The 19,034-nt window shown below is 36.3% G+C and overlaps 2 protein-coding genes across 3 annotated transcripts in view; one reads left to right on the forward strand and one right to left on the reverse strand.

Annotated features, from left to right (window-relative positions):
* The window catches only part of N (neurogenic locus Notch protein), a 144,167-nt gene that overhangs the window by 68,791 nt on the left and 56,342 nt on the right, over nucleotides 1-19,034 (forward strand). The window lies entirely within an intron of this gene.
* Nucleotides 1-19,034, reverse strand: part of LOC140746984 (uncharacterized) — a 181,928-nt gene that overhangs the window by 61,135 nt on the left and 101,759 nt on the right. The window lies entirely within an intron of this gene.

The following is a 19,034-nucleotide window of genomic DNA, read 5'->3' on the forward strand; positions in this document are numbered from 1 at the left end:
TAACTATTGTCTACACATTCCTGTGTATCCCATCACTATTTTCATCTCTGGTGTTGTATTTCACGACCATAAACGCGCCTTTTAGAGGACCATAAAATCCCAACCTAAATGCTTTCTGGACCTTTTAAAAATCAATTTGTATAATACAATTGTAATTAGTATGGAGCTTTATGCAATTATTTAGAAGTTATAACGTAAGAAATGATCTTGTCTGCAACTGTCAAGATATTTTGCGGATCTGCCAATACATGCCATTTATTTTGGGCTTGATTGGATTCAGAATGCTAATATAGATTTGTTTATCGCTATATTCTAGACGATCTCTGATCAAAATGAAATTGATAAGGAAGTCGGTAATGGGTAAAAAAACTCATTTGCTGCCATCGCCTAAAGATATGTTATTATGTATTTTTTATTAAAACATTATTTGCTTGATGATTTTAGCTTATGATTGATTTTAGAAAGCAAATAGCAAATAGCTTGTAGTCCTGATGGTAAATACTCACTGCCCAGAGATATTTGTAATGAACACCAATATGATTGGAGTGTTACTTGACGTAGGTAACAGATATGACTCCAGAGGACTAAGTTAGAATGCTCTTTCTATCCTTCTTGAACGAAAACATTCTGACGGCGATTGACATTCCTGTGTTAAAGAAGAAATAGGTGTAGCGTTAGACGGCAGACTGTAAACTGTTTCTAATGGAATAAAATTTTAGTATAAGCAAATCTTATTAATAAAAGCGGGTATTTGCTACCTTTTTATTTTTAACCTTTTATATCTAGATAGTTAATATGAATAAACGGCTATTGAAATAAGAGTAATTGAAAGATTTAATCACAACGGATGTGGATTAAATCTTATAGATAAGTACTCGTAAGTAACATCAGAAACCGCTTACACCTGTTCGCTTTGGTAATTAAATTAAAAACGGTGACGATGAAGTCTTACTGACCTTCTCTGAAGTGTTAAAGAACTATGTTTCCTGTGCATGAAACATATTTAAATTAAGTCAATATAATAAAGCAATTAGTGTTTTTGTTTGCTTATAAAGCTCATTAAAGCAATTTAATTGATTTATTGATTGAAGCAGTTTAGAGTCGTGATAAAAAATAAATCTAAGTAATAATCTAGTGGTATACATTTTGGCCTTTCTAGGTGCCCGTTGGTTAACTTTAGAAGAACAATATCAAGGGGTACCCTACTTGGGAGTTCCTTAAAAATATTTCTAATATGAAGCCGCCAAACCGCAGTAGACAAGTATGTTTCATCATAATCTATACACTTGATTCAGATAGAAGATCCGTGTTCAGCAGATGAACAGTTGACGTATGCGTATGCGTAATGCGTTGACGATAACGACGATGATGATGTACGTAATTTAAAAAATAAGTATTCAAAAGTAGTGCCTAATTAATTAGTAGTCTCAAGTCTCGGTACTTTCTTTCTAGAAAGCCTGCGTTTAAGCTTCCAGTACGATCCTATGATTAACGATCTCCACGTAAGTGCCCGTTACTTTACTGTTGTGTACGCAAATCAAAGTGAAAAGTGACTTGGCACGCCTCACCAATTGTAGCTCAGCGATCGCATGTCGGTTTATATCTAATTTTGCTTTGACTGTTACGTAAGGTGTTAATTCAGCCGCTCATAATGCATACTCATTGTATACGAGTGGTTATGAGAGCTATTTAGCTGATTTAGAGCTTTACAATGAATTGGTTAAGTAAGAAAAAGTAAGTTTCTTCTCCCTTGTAGAAACATCTTGTAATATGGTACCAAGTCATACTACAGTACTGTCAAGTAATAGGTACCAAGGTATTATTTAAAGTAACTTCGTTAAAATAATATATGCTAACTACTAATATATATTGCTATTTCGGCAAGACTTTATTAGGTTGTTAACGTGATTAACATGTTTCTAAATTGCTTTCAAATTTTACACGAATTTCATCTTCTGTGGTCAAACACAAGAACACAAATACGCGGTTAAAGAAATTACAAATTAAGATGATATAGAATCGTGTCGATGTAATCGTCAAGCCATCGAGTAGCAATATCAGGCCAACAAAGCAATCTTCCGATTATTCGAGCTACTGAAGTGTAGAGGAGTCCAATTTCAATTGACATATAAAGTAAAGGGAGCGATTCGTGAGGCGCGGATTCGATCTCATCATTAGACTAACGTGGTGCGACCTCCATCCGATATTATGCATCTCTAGGTGCTTCAGCTCACCATAATTCCTTTTTAGTTATGGAGGCAGTTGATTTTATAATGATTCACTTTCTTGAAAACGCTTTCGAGCCATTTCAATTTTGAATTTTAAAAGTGATACACATATTCGAGGTTCGCCTATGAATCCAATACTGAATGTTGTTTTTTAAAAGCAGGTATCAGACGTTCCTACGTAGTCATTCAGGGTAGACATATGTACTTCGGTGATCGACCTCGAGTATAATTTCAGTCATATCTGAGATTGATTAGAAATGTCCATGGATGTTAGGCACTTAACATCAAGTGGGCAGGATGCTCGTTTGCTACATAATATAAGATATGTTGAGTAATATATTAATTTGTGCTTAAGTTCCTGTTAGTACATCACGTACAGTAAGAATAAATAATTGTTACATCCTTGTACAAATAAAGGCAAGATATTTCCACCGGTCAGTCCACTGGAAATATCTTTCAGTTAACATAATACAACTCTAAAAGGACATGCCGGCTCTAACGTTGAACCGGTGGTTACGTCAGGTCGCTGGTAGCCCGAGGCGCTGGGGCCAATCGCAAAGGGAATGTCGGCCTGAGGGGCTCCCAGGCCCTTTCCCACAAACCAACTCGGCTGCGAAATCGTTTCAATTTGGACAAAGTATCCGCCAATGATGAACATGACTTCATTTACGGGATTTACAAAAGGGAGGATTGTTTAGCATAAAAGTAAGTTATAAAGCCTATTCAAATAAATATTCTTATAAACGATTTATCAAACTTTTCAATACACACTTTATTTTCTTCTATCATAAAATCGTGATTTTCTCTTTACCTTCTCACATTCCAAAAAGGATTGCCCAATAAGCGAGATGCGGATGAATTCATGAGGCGTTTATTTTCATCAGTTTAACGTCCCGAGCACGCTTCGCGCATATAATAGGTTGACATGTGTTGCACAATCGTTATTTATTTCTTAGGACTTTTTGGGTTTTGGCGCAAGTCGGCGACATAAATTCAACACGGGTGACTTTTTGCTTTACTTGAGAGGTGAAGAAACGAATACTTTGCCGAAGACCATCGTGAATACCAAAGATTGCAAGAATAATGAACGTAAAGTTAAGATCGGGTCCGTTTTAAGCGCGATCGGGTTCTTTCGCAATTTCGACCGGCCATTTCTTCGGTTCGCGGCAATTTCGCGTGGAGCCACTTCATGCCCTTACGGAGTATCGCTAGCGTTTCCAACTTGGATCTTAGCGAAGGGCTTCACTATTTGCATATAATGCTTGAGCGGCGCGACCACGACCACAGATCTGGAGCAGAGATCGGCGCGTCGTGCGACTGGGGACCGCTTTATGTATTTTGCTTGAGGTGTGCTATGTTTCAATTCCAAATGTAGATTAACGTTTGTTCGATCTGAAAGTTTTTTTCTTTTAGCTCCACAACTGTTATATACACCTTTGATTTTGTTTTTTAACGCCTTCAAAGCAGGATGTGAATTGAGTTTTTTAAATGAACCGATCCACAATTAGAATAATGAATTCGTCTGATATCAATTTCATTAGAATAAGTCTGAATGTGTGGTGTGAGACAATGATTATTATGCTAATGTTTAATTTCAATTCGTCGCCCAATGAAAACTGGTTGGTATTCTTACCAATTCTATAGCGCGTTCTGACTTGCTGCGCCGTTTAGCACTGTGACCTGACCTCAGCGCCCGAACAATCTCATTGATTCGATATGAGATTAGGTGGCATTCGTAAATGTTTCCATTTTGAATTTGCAGACCGATGCTCGCTTGAACTCGCACCCGGATGTCATGTTCGATTTACATTTTGCTCTTGTCGGCTCGCTCCATCGCACTGGTATTGTGATTGACGAGGGTATTTGCTTATTATCGACTAGATCATACTCGATAACCTTAGATCTTTATTTATGAGTGAGACGTTTTACAACTTAACTTTTGTAATGTTATCAAACCTGTGTTGAAAACAAAATCAATTTTGTACCTGTTTTACTAGATCCAATAATAGATATGGTATTCCCAAAACGTGGTAATGAATTCGAAACAAATCTGTGACAATAGTTCTGTTGTACGTTGACGCGTGTTTCCCCTCTAATCTGTATTCTGTTCGTACTACCACGATTGTTTATGCTCGTAAGTCCTTTTAGGAGTCGATATTGTCGTTATGACAAATATTTTCATGGGTGACGATCATTTTGGCGTTTAGCATGCGCTCCAACCTTGAACCTCCTATTACTCAAAGCGTCCCAAAAAGGCAAAAACTTGCCCACTTCGAAAGTCACAGAGATACGAGTCGCGCTCGTTACTAAGCGCGTTCGTTTTGTTCGGTAAGCGCCCGAGGCCAATCATGTCTGGCTATAATAAAGGGCTACGCGCGTCCTCTCCGCCTGGCTTTTAGATTTATAGCTCGGCAGTGCGCGAGCCGACGCCGACGTACACCATACGTTTGTCGCACTATCACGATCGGCGAATCGAACTCAGTTCCTATCGTTCACAGCGTAATTGGTAACATGTGCTCGCTGTAACACTTTGAGAACTGAGCCGAGCCGCCGTCGCTGTAATTAAAAACGTAAAAACAAAACCATTGTTACATTTTCATCGGGCGAGCAACATGACATGCTCACGCCCCTCTTAATATTTATGCTGATCGAGAACGCTGATAACCTCAGATCGAGTTGGTCTTTTGCCTAAGCGCTACATCTCGATATTTTATTACATGAACGATGAATATCGATTGAATTTATTAATTGCTTTTTCGTCACCCATTACAATAAATTGCATTGGTTCGTATTGCTTTTTTATTTAAATCGACTTTTCTTCTATCTATGAATACCTTAAATAGCATTTGGGTTTTTTTGCTCACTAATATTACGTTTTCGTAATTTATTTCTAATATTTTCTGTTAAATTCCGCGAGGGACTTTTGAAGTAATACTCAGTCATAGCTATCTCACATCGCGGACCACCGGAGGCTCGTTTCAAGCTCGGCCGCGGTCCTGCAGCCGCTAAGTGGTTTCATTAATCTCGCTCACTGCTTCATTTATGTTAAACACTTCGGTTAGCGCTAATGTTTCTTTTTTGGATGAATTATACGCATTGCTTATAACTAATTCGTCAAATTACTTTAGGCTTTTATAAACGTTTTTCGCTTAAACTTTATGAAACGGAACATTTGCGTTATCATACTTTCGTTATTTAAAAGAAACTACATCTTAAATTCTTAATACGTGTTACTAAATATGCACCTGGCATTCAATAATTTCCGAATAACAAAAAACGTTAAACGTTAACTTTTTTAGAAGCATAAAAACTAAAAATCCTTCCAACTTCCCTCACATATGTCGGGGTGCGCGGGCGTTGCACGTGTGTGTAACCCGATCCTGAGCGTAGATAATAATTTCATATTGTCCTGTCCAAACCAGCTATACAAAAGCCTCTTCGGGACGCATAATAGATGAATTCTCTTGGAGATAGGCGGTTTAATTCGGCGGGTAGGTGTAAAGATTCGCATTGTTTAGGATCGTCTTTTTATTTTGGGATGACCATTGATTAATTTGTTTAGGTCGTTGGTAATTATAGAAGAAAATGGGGAAGGATAGAAGAATCGCAAAACAATTTAAGTAGATGAGTGTGAGGTTGGAGGTAGATTAATTACAATGAAAAGTATTGGTTTTACTAAAGATGGAACGTTTAAAGGTGGTCTTCGTGATTAAATTGATGTATTGCATGATGTCTGATTGTCTTTGCGCTACTGTATTCTAATTTTGAAGGGAGTGTTAAAAGTATCTTTAAGGATGACAATGTATGTAAGCTCGACTTTATGTGAGCCACCTTCAGAACTTTTATGTGGTAATTGTTATTACATATGGATGGTAAGTATACGTGTTTGCATAAAAAAAATTCAGACTAGCAAAAGAAAGTTCCGTTAATGTAAACCTTATTAAAATCCCACGAAACGTCACTAAAGAACAATGAACCCTTCAAAGAGCTTATATATTAGACGGCTTATAATAAAACGTAACGCGATGCCTACTATCTCATTATCATTACGGCACACGAAACGTCCGACGTGTTTGTTCACTTCACGCGATGTCGTTGGCTTCATTGTTTCTACCTACTGCTTGTAAAAACTCTATCATTGTCCGTAGATTACATGTTTTATGGTCGTTACTCGTTTATAGTTCAAGTTACACTGTGTCTTCATAGAGTCGTGTTACCACCTATATTGTATGGTTACGATGGAATCCAGTTCGTTATAATCCAATAACATCGAGGTGAATTTGCATTTAAAGAATCGTGACAGAATTTATACAAGATTTTAGAGTAGTTAATATTAGTATCGATTTCTGGTGGCTAAACTTTTGATTTTCCATTCTTGTTTAAAGTCTACAAAGAAAAGAAAATTTTAGTTTATGAGTGAGATATTACTGATTTTTAAATTAAGCACGCGGATACATATTGTATGAGTGTTACATCATCTATTATCAAAGATCCACAACGTTGTCTCTGTGACAGATCTTGAAGCAGACGAAAGACAAACAAACTAAAATTACCAACTGAAAATTACGTTTTGATTGCGTAATAAACATATTCATTTAGAATATTTTTTGTGTTTAATTCAACGCGATGATTCCCAATCATCATCTAGTTTTGTATTTGTACAAATCATGTCATAATTCGCTCCATGGACGAATTGATCGTGTCGAATGAAATCATCATAGACAATTGAATTGAACTCGTCAAATATTAAAGGTATGCTATTGTTCTGTATTTTTTCACGTGAACAATTTGTGCGAAGCAGTGTCACAGTTCACTTTGGCGATTGAATTTCGTTCCGTCTGGCGGACAGACGCTCTCAATGATCGGCGGATGTTGACGTGCGGGTCGCACAGATCAATTTGTGTGCTAGAGGATCTGGGGAAAGCTGTTTTGTATAGTCCTTTACAATGTTTATAAATACCAACGACGTTGAACCACTATAAACGCTGAATATGTGAAAGATTTGCCTAAATGCATCGATATACTACTAATAAACCTAAATGTCAAACGAGGCGTCTCGTATTCTCGCGCTATGTAAATTAAATTATGAATTTACACATTTATATTCAGTCATGTTAGCTAAAACGATATCAGAAATAGAACTAAGGCTGCATAAAAAATAGCGTCGTTGCGAACTTTAAGAGTGTGGGACATAAGCCAGGATACTGAGTCATTGTCTGACTTAATCGAATCGTTATGTTAAGCTGGGCCATGATTAATTAAAGCGGAAGCCCTCATTTTCTTGTAATACACATAACATTTTTGAGTCGAGTCCGGTTTTATTACGTATCTTTATGATCAATTGTTTCACTTAATTGTTTCTTATTGCCTTGTACTATTTCACCAAACTGCGAGATACTTCAAAGTTCAAAGGTAATTGCGATATGTATTTAAGCTTTGCTATTTCATAACAATTTTGTCCTCCCGTTTACACTTGCCTTGAATATTGTTTCAGGGCGATGCGTCATGCTTACTCCAATACATTTCTCATCACCGGTTGTTTGTATTAAAAACTGAGCAGAACGCGCAACAAAAACAGGCTGAACGTAAATTCCTATCGGTGTCTACTCTATGGAAGTGCGAGCGTGCGCGGGCGCGGCTGGCGCGCATGTGTGCGTGATCGTGGGAACGGCCGGCGGACGCGTGCGGTGATACTGACGCGCGCGTATTGTGCATTATTTAACAAATCAAACGTTTTTGCCCACCTTGGCTTCGTTCCTTTCTCCCAAACTGGCTGCCCGATCAGCCAGATAACGCGCCTCGCACGACTGAGCCTTGATTACCGGTTTTACTATGCAAGATTTGCCTATCATTCTGTCTGTATAGGTGTTCTCTAAATATTTACTTACATAAGCAATGATAGCCAGTGATATGAACTCCGGCCTCCCAGTTTCGAATTGAAAGCACCTCTGATTGTATAGTCATATCCGTATTAGAGAATACGTAATCATTATTATCGTTTAATATGTAAAGGTAAATATCAAAAGTAAAATTTACCCAAAAGTTTATATATCATCGAACTTCATAGTTTTTCAGTTATGGTATAAATCTTTCTCATTCTGAAAGAAGGCTGCACCTAAAACTCGGGCAGCAACGGGCCGATAATGAAATATTGAATTCCGTATCTAGTCCGTCCTTAGCTATCATGGGAAACTTAGGACCGCGATTGTCATCTATCTTGATAAAGACAATTATTCACTTGCCAGCAAAATAGGTGGCTTACCTTGTGGCCTTTGATACCTTCAACATTATGTAGATCATTAAGTACTATAATAGGCGTGGAGTTGATTCGTCATCATAAAATAAATTCTAATAAAATCATAATATTTTATTATCTATGATGTTTTAAATGTCAAGCACGAATTCCATCTTATCACCAAAGGATTGAAAGATTGATTTTTTTTATTCCTACCAAAGAAACACATAGATGTGCGATGACATTAACATTGATATTTACATTGCAGTATTTCTCGTTCTTCTGATTCAATCAATACGTCTTCAAACGTGTAGGGACTTACAATTTATTCTCTTGAATTACATTTCTTTTACGGCTGTTCTCCATTTATAGCTTCTAGTAAATCTCGCAAGCTAATCGAGGTGATACATATTTCTTATAAAATATACCTATTAATACCGTACATTATATATTCTTGAAAAGTTGACATTTTAAAATAAAGTTTTATTATCTATCTTACGTTAATCTTCTTTATTTGCATCGGACTAAATGGACATTATTTAAATTTAATTTTTACATCTCAAACTTTAAATAAAGATCTATAAGATCAGATTAGAAGCGAACGTCAGTGACCTACCCAGTCTTCGTTAGTTGTTTAAAGATAACAATTTGCTTCTTGTTATTTAAATTCTGGTCCATCAAATCCATTATGTGTCTAGTATCAAATTCCGAGTGTGTATGGTTGGCAGAGATCTAGCGTTATTGAACTCTGGGCCGTTATGAGGTTTCTTATTGTTTGTCCTCGGGCTATGCGTTTCTCTGAGATATTATCCAAGCTTCATTTCATTTGATATAACTTATGTGCGTTCCGTATTGTTTATTAAACAGCGAAGTGAGAAATAGGCTTCAATTAACGACTCTCCTTTCCTTTCAAATATCTTGAAGTATATATTGATTATTTACATTAAATAATAATTTTAATAAAATCCTTGATACTGGATAGGTTATATAAAAAAAATTCGCTGATATTTTTGATCAATTTTCGAATGTCCATATGTTGACATTTTGTCGTATGTAAGTAATCAAGTATTATTAATATTTAGTACTCTTAAAAGGAAGTGGCTGATATGTGTCTATATTTTGCATTACCTACCTAAAATAAACGTTCTATTTGTATTTCCCGTAATTGATTAATCAACTAATACCTATATTGATTTATATTTTCATCGTTAACGTTACGTCAGTTTTCATCTTTTTGATATTAGTATCTTTTAAAGTATGGGCTATTTCTAATTGGTAGTTTCTCTCTATCGCTTACAATTAAAGATCGGAAGAGAAGGTTGATTTAACTGATTTACCTGATAAATGTTAGTATAGCAATAATTTATATAAATCCGTTTATAGTATAACTCGCTCCAGAAAATTTAAATAAATAACATATAAATCTTAATATACAACGTCTTACATTAATGTTAAGTTAAATCCATTTCATCGTAAGCCAGTTAAAGGTGGTGAACAGTAACCAAGTCGTGGTGTTACAGGAGCCAATAAATACCGGTATGTTTAAGCCGATACACATTAAAGAATTGCGGTGCTAACAGGTTGCCTTGCGGGAGCTTAAGTGCGTTAAGGTGTTTTCGTTTTGTGTTTATCTTCGCGATGTTCTTTCATTCTTGGAAGCTTAACACATATTTTAAAATACGAGTACAAGGGATTAAGATTTCGTAACAGTAAGTGGGAGGGATACCTGTGGAAGGATGTTAAAATTGCTTTTTCGTTTTGATAATGATAATTTGTGTGGGTTTGACTATACCATCGAATATTAATTTTACCATAGATAACAATTTCTTTAGAAAAACAATATTGTGAAGTTTCTCGATTTAAAAAATATGGTAAAATAAGGAATCATTCTCAACTCCTTAATGTCTAGTATCAAGCATCGTTTTTCTTATCTTAGCTACTTATATACTTATCAAAGAAGCCTTGACCGTTATAACTCGCTATCCAACAAACTTTAGTATGCACTTAGTGAATTACAGGCTTCCTGGCTGCCCTATACATTAAAATAGTACACGGCGAGATAACCCAAGGGTCAAAGTTATCGGTACGTTGTTTGCTACCACTGCCGTAGATTCCGCGGAATGTCCCGATTCCTTGGATATTTGATACCGTGGTATATAATATTATTATTACTATATTTGCATTTATAATGGCGGTGCGTTCAAGGATTCAGCTATCTTATGTTATCTTTTAAAATTCTGCTGCGATATTACACTGGTTTTCTCAAAGATGTTTAAATATCTTTTACTTAGCGAGAGAAATGTCTCTTTTTAAAGCAGTAACTTTCGTCATATTGTAGGGTCTTAATAAATTTATATAATTATCAAAATGATGCACTTACTTTTGACGCATTTTACACATCATGTTTTTGAAGTTTATACGCCCGTAAAAGTCCTCTTAACATAAAAGCGCTTTAATAACATATGTAGGACCTAGGTCTGTAAAATCAATCTAAGGTTAGTTACACTACCGCTCACGTCCCCCCCAGCTACCGTGGCCACGCCCTCGGCAAATTGCGTTGCGCCTGCGCATCGACTCGCCCAATCGCAAAACGACAGATCTCCACTGTTCTGATCTAGTTGCCTTTCGAGCTTACAATATTAGCTTAATAGATCTGTATGTATAATAATATGTGTTATAACACTATAAGTATTGTATTATAATAAGTATTGTCCGGTATAAAGTGTAAATGTTGAATGGCATGATTTAAAATATTTATACTTCCATCATCGCTATATCTATACCTTGATTTGTTCTCTACTTATCAGAGGCGTTCCAACTTAGTCTTCAGGTACCAATGCATCTGACAACTGCAGATGACACTCTAGTTTTATTTTGGGGTTGATGAAAGATGTCCTTTACTTAATGGTTCTACCTACATAATGCGTTGCAACTTATAAGAGTTAGAAAATTGTAAATCAATTTCAGATGTAACTATTTCTATCATTAATGTAAATAATGCATTGTCTGATTAAACCTGTTATATCCTTTTTGTCCAAATACAGAGTTGTTAAGACCTTGAACACCTAAACCTAAGAGTTCATATAGACTTGGAAGTGATTGTAAATAGTTGCAACCTTTACAACACGTGTATAAGCATTAATATAATTAAATGTTGATGCTTTTGCTATTCATACTTTACCGTTAACGAATTACTGTCCTATTGCTGCACACGGGACTATTTTCAGAATGAGAATAGCTTAGGCCATAGTCTACAATGCTGACTATGTGTGAATTAACGGACTCCACACACAATTTCTGTCATTTTTTTGCCGTCAAAGATTTTTCTTTCTTTATATAAAATAGGAGTAGCAGACGAGCATGCAGTCCACCTGATGGTAAGTGGCTACTGCCGCCCATGGACATCTGTAATCAACCTCAGATAGGATTAGATATTCCTATCTGAGGTCGGCCACAGATGCGCCGCTACCCCTGAGGACTAAGCTGGACCGCTTTGGAAAAGTCTGTCTCCCGTACCAAACCCTTTTAAACAAAACACAGCAGCGCCTAACACTGCTGTTATAAGGTAGAAATAGGTGTGGCGGTGGTGCTACCGGAGTCGAACCACAAAGGGTTTCACCACCTTCTAAGATTCTAATTAAGTAACATTTTAATACGCACATATTATAATATGCAGCTTTGAACCTTGGTCCTTCAGTCTAGGAGACGAAACTTACAAAACTGTGCTATCATAACTCTTCCTTTGTTGTCCATTATCATTTATTAAAAATGTCACATTATTTTCCACTTTGTTGTTTAAAACTGGTAAATTGATATTTATTACACCCAACCCTAATATCGATGCCTCCCACGCGGCGCTATCTTTATCAGCTTTATTATCAACTTTATGCTTCGGGACACTCTCATAAAGCTAGGTTATAAAGAGTAAAAGTCCTCAGCTTTTCTTATAACGTCAATTACTTGGTTCGTGAGCCCTTATCGTCGGTGTCTTCGGTCGCTATCGGAAAGATTTACAGGTAGTGGGAAGTCCGGCTCGGAGGACCAAGATATTATCCGCTGCGCTTTGTTGTGTCTAATTGCGGGTATTTAGCAATTACAATGACTTGCGGTAAAAAAATATAGATAAAACACAGTTTCTAAGTTTTACACATTTCTTTTCTTAAGAAAATTTTATTAAATATTTACTACTTGTTTTTAAATGTCAACTACATACTTGTGTATTCAAAGACAATACTATTTTAAGCGCTTGTCTATTTTAAAAAGCAAATGGAGGAGTAGTGGACAGAGACGTTGCTATTTATATTTTCGAAACAAAATAAGCTACTGAAGATATTCTAGTGGAGGAACAGCGTCTGCTCGCATAAAATCTGCATACAAAGCATAGAACGAAAATAAAAGCAAAATGGACACTGGTATTTATTGAATAGTAGCTTCGGGCTATGGTTCGCCCACGTAGATTAAAGGGATACTCAGTTCCTGAACAGTTCATGCAACTTTAGTCCTAGGTTCATGCCTTTGTTGTTCTTTCAACACTGCGATAGTAGCACTATGTAGGTAAGGCATAAAGAAATTTATATCGTCAATTCTTTTTAAATAATGTTCATGTTGAATTATTTCTGGTACAAAACCACAGTTTTATGGACGTAATTTGCGGTCTTGTTAAGAAATTTAATAGAAATGGAAATTACTTCAGGCGGTAGGGAGATTTAGGATTTTCATGATGACACTAATTTAGCAGGAAATTATTCAAAAGAAACCGGTTATAAGGTACACATCATATGACACATTCCAGCTTAATCCTCAGTGGTAAAACATTTGTGGCCGAACTCAGGTAGGACTTCAATCTTATCTGGGGTTGATAACAGATGTCCATTGGCGGCAATAGCCCCTTATCCTGCATTCTCGTTTGCTACATCAATATTTTAAAACATTGTTATCAAATATGAACCGCTAACAGATTTACAATTGTAGTACTTGTTGACTCGTAAAAGCACTATACTTGAGACAAGCGATGAGCTATGGCTTCTGGTATCTGTGGTCGCATTTTATGCGCCGAGGTTTATCTTTGTGTCTGTATTAAGGTCTTGCTTCAGAGTGTTTCGCAGTTTGATCGAGAGCTCCCTGGAAATCATTTTGCTTTATTTGTGTTGCACTAAATTTATTTCTGATTGCTAAATGTATGTATGGTTAGATTAGATAACATTGGTCTTTATTAAAGTAGATGGTTTTAAAGTTCTTAGGGCATGATGTGGTACGTCGTAAGTTTTTTTCAAAGTGAAGCTTTTTATCGAAGCAAACAAGTTTATCGTAAATTTCGTAGACAACTGTGATGACCCTTAAAAAGTATTGTAGCCCTACTTGAAGTTTGCCACGAATATGTTGCTACACTTCGGACTAAAAGGATACATTATGTAAGTATATTGAAGGGTAGAATCCTTCGATACACTTACTTCTTTAACTTCTTATAATATAAAAGTAGTAAATGAAGTAGGCGGGGTGGTAGTGCCTACACATGATGTTAATAATATATATTAGAATCTCCGTAGAGACTTCACATACATGCAATAATGAACGGGCCAACGGTTGTACATCTCCATTCATGACATTTGCTCTGTAACCATATTGGTATTGTAAAAGAGATGTTTGAGACTAAGCGAGCGAATCGGAGCTGTTAGGTTAACAGGAAACCGCGTATCAGTTAAGTATCGGTGTTGCACAAAGTGCATCGCCCTTTTTTAACTCCTTTTAAGGAGCGTGTAACTGCACACGTCCATACAGTGCGAACGTCTTAAGGAACTTGTGCACTGTCCAGGTGGTCGCACGTAGTAGTGGCTTGATCTGATCTGATATTTCTGATACAAGAAAATTGTAGTGAAAAGTTTATTGTAATTGTCAATATTATCTATTGGTTTCAATATGTAATGTAATTTTTATTAATAGGTATCAGAACATCTCCAAAATTAACTTCAACATATCAAGCTTTAGGAGAACTCAATTTTTCGGATTCATCAATATTACCGTCTACTTTAAAATCTTATTAAATTTAAACGGTTTTTGATCTGATATGATTGATATGATACAGGTTTTGTTTGGTTAGGCAATAGGGAAGGACAGTGCGTAGATCTCTTAATGAACAGGAACTAGACTGGTTTGGATGACATCGCCCGCCTGGTGTCACAAAAAGTAGGATCCGCTCACAAAAACCGTGTCGTAAGTCTTCCCATGGGATAACGGGCTCCTCTGTAAGATGTTATCGGTCCTCTGTTTATTTGTCCACTGCAGTAAGTATGTGATCGATTATCTTAAGATCGATGCTGTTGATTGGTAATCTTTAGTATCCGTTGATGAACAAGTCTTGTTCCTGCTTTCTATAAATATTGTGTACTTATCAAGATGACCCAATTTCTATACGCTTTCCTTCATTGTGTAATTCTATATCACTAGTCTAACAAAAAAGCAGTCATAAAGCTGTTTGAGGTTCAGAGTTTAAATTTCACATTGACACCATTAATTTGAAGATTATTAAAAATGATTTTCTGCATAAAGAATGCAACAATAAACAGTAATCTTGTGAGGAAGCTTACACATCTGACAATTCTCTGAAAAAGTTCTATGTAAAGTCTATCACTCCGCACTTGTTTCGCGTGCATATTGGCGTAGTATGAACAAACAATGGAACAAGAATGGGTTGATAACGTTCAAAATCTTGCATGTTGGCTATCAAAACTTTATAGTAATTGATGTTCAACTGAATGTTTCGACAAATTGCACGCTGCAAATACTAATCTCAACAGGTGGATGGCACGTGATTTTCAGGGAATCCATATCATCAATCCCGCAATCGACAACGTGTTCATCATTTAGCATAAACATGACACGTTCGCGCCGACAACATTGTACCTTGTTTACAAACACTTTGGATTTCCTTCGCCTTTGTCTTTCGAGTAATCTATAAATCTACTCTTTGCTATTAACATTTTGTATTTATCGTATTTTTAAATAAAACATCAACATTTTTATTTCTTCTATTTATTATTTTATCTAGTTTCAAATAGCCTCTTAAGCTTTTTACGCGACAGCAAGCGGGTTTGTTTTTCGTGCGTATCTGTGTATGTATAAATTTTAAAATATGAGGTGTCATTAAGCTCATCTACATTGTGGGAATGATATTTTCGAGTATTCGGATTTTACGTTTTTAACATAATGCTTCAGTTGTAATTTCAGTAAAATAACTCGATTTAGAATAATACATGAACTCTTCTCTCATATATAAGAAATAAGATCTAATTCTTTCGTCTATGCGACGCGATGGAGCGTGGCGATAGGGCATAGTACGCATGCGTATCGTGTGCGCACGCGCAGCATCAGATAGCTGGCGACATGCGCGCTTCTACGAACGACGAGCGCCTCCACTGATGCTTTGTACAGTTCAATAGGTACATTGCTTGCTTGTTCTTTAAAATTAAGAAAAATAATAGTTTTATACGTAAGCTTTTTGTTCCCTCCTAATTTTTTAACTATTTCTAACGTAACTAATTGAGCACAAGTTTGGTATATTTATTTAACTTCTATGGCTAATTTATAACTAATAGAATCATATTATATAACTTTCTTCTTTTAACTAGTAGATTTTAATTTCATACAGTGTGGTTTTAAGCTTATTTCATTTAAATAAAAAAATCTGTCTTTTTGCAAAACTAACCTTATGTGAGATCGTTTACGGCATCGATAAAGTTAAAGATTATTTTTAAAATGTTTGTTTGTAAGTACGTATAAGTAACATAAATTATAATCTAAGTAGCACGAGCGCTTAAATCTGTAAACATATCTAGTTAACAGTTAACTAATAGATCATTATTGTTCTAAGATGTTCTGAATGGCGCATTAAAAGTTCACAAACGTTACAGAATATCGAATAACCGACAACGGTTACACGCAACGCTATTTATTTATTGCGGGCGCGCACGGCCCGCTCTCGACGACACGGGATCTGCTGTCGGCGCAAATAAATTATTGGTCTACACCAGCCTTGCCAGATCCTCTTTCCTAGACAATGAACACAAGCGAACACCACGCCTCGAACACATCGACACAGTTCCCGACAACCGACACTGTGTCATCTGTGTCGTTGGTGTCGCTGCGAGCTAACTCGCGTCCTTTTTCACCAACCGTAATTAGATCTTCGATAGGTTCAACGATAATTTATTGCGCGCTCCATAATGAAGATTTAGCTTGCGGCTTCTAGAAAATCTCCGCTCGAAGAACAAAGGCCAGTTTTCGCGGCCGTGTATTATTTTGACAGATAATCGCCAGCAGCCGGGCAGGTAGCCGGCCGGTGTCATCTTTTTGCGACGTTGCCGTATTGTTTTCTTGTTACGAGGCAATTAACCGCTCGGTAGTCTTCACGTCTCTTTTATCGGACTTGCGAACGTCATAATAATGTTTATTTATCGCCTCTTATATCGTCAGTCGGATACCGTCACTTTGGTGGTTCATGATGTTTTAGGTGGAGGTATTTTGATTCATAGCTGTTTTAGACGTGTGGAACTACAAAGGCTTGCAATAAATATGGTGAATTTATCATGGTGCATAAGTGCATCCACCTCGCCTCAATCTGAGGTCAGTGCGTGGGTGTGAGCAGGGAACTTGAATCGTGAAGCCTCCCACGCGGTCTCACAAAATACAGGTTCGTTTCAACTTGAATCTTGGCTACATTCAATGCGTTTATTGTTATTCGCAGGAACGCAACGATTATATTTAAATAAATTGTGTGAAAATCAAAATCCTTTTTGGTTAGCTTGAAATGCACTATCACTAGGGAATTTGAAACTTTTTGGTATTACCCACGTGGTGTGTGATAAGTTGAAATGGGAAGAAAATGGTAATATCTTATCAGTAAATACATTATACGTCGGACACTACATATCTCCATTAATATTTAAGATCGGTGTCCCTTTAATATTTTTCCCACAAACACCTATAACAATATTAGGCGAGATAATAAAGGAAATTGACTTCGTTTACAACAAAATTAATAATGTGGGCGCGAGTGACTTTTAGTTCACCAAAGCTATATTGTATGGCATGTTATATTTGATTAAACGAAATTGGTTGATCCATAAGTTCATTCAAATTACTTTTTATTGGTAGAGCTTCAGATGTTTGTTTATTTTGGGAACTATATAAAATGAAATGTATAGTGTAATTCGTTTCTCTTTTCGAATTTATTCAGATGTGTCGGCTCCTGATCGATATATTTCTTACCTGAATGACATGTGAATCAAAAGAGCTGTTGAAACTGCATTCGTTTCTTTTGTAGAATTTTCAACTTCATTTCCAATGAATTCTTGCGACCTGTCAGAAATATTCGTATCGATTTTTGCAATGCTACCAGTGGTAGAAACAATATGACATTCATTACTATATTTTTTTCTAATTATTCTTCTAAATGTTTCAAGTTATCTAAGCCTGTCCAATCGAGGGAGCTTACAAGTCTATCTAACCCAATCTACTATTTAAATTTAAATCAGTAAAAACATTATTTCATACATATTTTGAGTGATCGTCTTTTGTCAACAGATTTAAAACTATATTCATAACTACAGCAACAGCATAGATATTTGAACAAATCTCAGTGTACAAGAGCTATATACACGTAGCTGCGCGGGCGCACGTCACGCGGTCGTGTAGCGACGTATCTGCGTTATTTATTGGCGAAGTCCGGCCCGGGGCGCGATAGGGCTCACCTACCACTGTTTGTATAGGCCCTGTTTATGCATATTGTATAGTGGAGTTAGATATAGTTATTAGCTTGTAATGATATTTATAATAATAATAATAATAATAATAATATTCTTTATTGTACCCAAAAAAGAACACAAAACAAAACATACAATTTTGGACGATACAAAAGGCGGTCTTATCGCTAAAACAGCGATCTCTTCCAGACAACCTTAGGATGAGGAGTTAAAGAAGAGATGACTTAAAATAATAGGGAGGGTGCAATTAAATGATAGATGCAGGACTAATATATAAAATTAAGTGTAAATATAGAGATAGCATACTATGGAGCAAATAATAAATAAAGGGGAAAGAAGCTAAAACAAAAATAAAATTACAAAAAGAAAGTTAACACAGTTTTATAGGTGAATAGCAAGAGCACAGATTTTGGGAGGAAAAATAGTTAGAGGTGAAGGTAGTGAGATTTTACGAGATTTTTGAAGGAGTATAAGGATTGGGAGTAACGAATAGATACAGGGAGGGAGTTCCAAAGACGGATAGCGGATACAGTGTAGGATTTTTTGTAAAAAGAAGTTGAGTGAGAGGGAGTACAGAGAGCAAGATTTTCTGAGGAACGAAAGGTTCGGTCATGGGACAAGTGGAGGAACTGGAAGCGTTGTTTGAGGTAAGGAGGAGCGGTTGGATTAAATAGTAAACAATAGAGAAGAGATAGAATATGAGCATTCCGGCGAAGGCGAATTGGGAGCCACTTGAGTTTAGCACGATATTCTGAAACGTGGTCATATTTTCTTAGGCCGAATATAAACCGTATACATAAGTTTATTTATGTA

This window comes from Epargyreus clarus, unplaced genomic scaffold (genome assembly GCF_041222505.1).
Source record: "Epargyreus clarus isolate Ecla_fem2 unplaced genomic scaffold, WU_Ecla_fem_2.2 ptg000014l, whole genome shotgun sequence".
In the NCBI taxonomy this organism is placed as follows: Eukaryota; Metazoa; Arthropoda; class Insecta; order Lepidoptera; family Hesperiidae; genus Epargyreus; species Epargyreus clarus.